At 32.5% G+C, this 1,418-nt stretch overlaps 1 protein-coding gene across 2 annotated transcripts in view; it reads left to right on the top strand.

Moving 5' to 3' along the window:
- Positions 1 to 1,418, top strand: part of LOC103608142 (renalase-like) — a 67,166-nt gene that overhangs the window by 27,413 nt on the left and 38,335 nt on the right. The window lies entirely within an intron of this gene.

Raw genomic sequence — 1,418 nt, 5'->3', positions numbered from 1 at the left:
TAATTGGAATGCGTTATACTAGATGTTAAAATTAAGGTTTTCAGATAAAAACAGAGTATCACACCCTAGTTCAGCATTTCTGATCAAATTAATTAAAATCAGCAATGATTTCAGTACCTTTATTTTGGTTGGTGATGTTACTAATTATGAGAGAAAGATGTAAAACTGAAAAACTAGTTTCGAATCTTTTCATGTATATATTATTTTCAAAAAAAAGGAAACTAGAAGTAAATGTTAGTTTCTTTTAGGATGTGGTACTCATTCTTTAGAAATTTCTAAAATTCCGAACTAGGCTTAATCATTTATGCATCCATTTATTCATTCAGCAAGTATTTTCTTAGCATCTCCTCTCTTACCAGTCACAGGAAGGACAAAACTGAATAAAACATGATTTCTACCTTGAAGTCTATTATAGGCATGTGGATATTATACTGTTTTTAGAAGAGGCATATATACTTTTCTTTAGAGTACATCAAGATATACTCAAACCAATATGTTTGGGGAACTTGGTTTTTATGTGGCACCACATAGAATTAGCACTGATGAAGAGACGATGTTATTAAATTTGTAAAATAAAAAATTCAAACACATTAGTAAATTCAATACATTACATATAAAATCTTTCTGGTAGGATCTTTGCTTCTTTAATAGGAAACAATGTTCTCATAGAGACTGTTTTGTCGTGACCACGACTTTGTGCTTAATAGAATCTTAGAAATTACTATTGTAGAGTCTTAAAATTGTAGTACTTCTTTTTTTTTCAAGACCAGTTGTTGCCTTTGAGGAGTTAATAGCTTCATAAACCCGGCAGTACTTGTGATTTGGCCTTCTGTAGAGGCCAAAGGGTGACCTCATACTGTCAGACTGCAGGACACACAGATGAACAGCATGTGGCAGTGTTTAAATGCTCTTCTGAAAGCCAACACCAGGGGCTTAGACAATTGAAAGAAGTTCTCTGCAATGACTGCATCCCAAGATTATATTTTTCTTTTATATTGTATGTGTCATGCTTTGTTTGCCAAACAGAATATAGAAAATGAATAGCAGTTTTCTGGTGCAATTCTTAGTAGACAAATTGTCAGAATGAACTTCATTGCTTAAGAAAACTGTAAACGCAATTTAGTCACTGGATGTGGCTGTGTATAGGTTGTTGCTGTAGGGACTTCTAGTTTGGCCAAAGTGTTATTTTTTTGAAACTTCTGATAGACCAAGGTTCTCTTTGTTTTCATAATAGTCTGCCCCCTGCCACCCCAAAATAGAGCAAGCTATTAAATTACTGAGGTTTCACTTGTATGAATGTAGTTGCATATATCTTAATAAATTAACTTTGCCATGAATTTAAATTATAGGTATTTCAAAAAGTTCATGGAAAGATTCATATTATCATTTTTTTTTCCTTTTTGTCTTTTTTACTGACC

Source organism: Galeopterus variegatus, unplaced genomic scaffold (genome assembly GCF_000696425.1).
Source record: "Galeopterus variegatus unplaced genomic scaffold, G_variegatus-3.0.2 Scaffold8053, whole genome shotgun sequence".
Lineage (NCBI taxonomy): Eukaryota > Metazoa > Chordata > Mammalia > Dermoptera > Cynocephalidae > Galeopterus > Galeopterus variegatus.
Note: the sequence above shows the minus strand (reverse complement) of the source record. Positions and strands in the feature narration are given on the sequence as shown.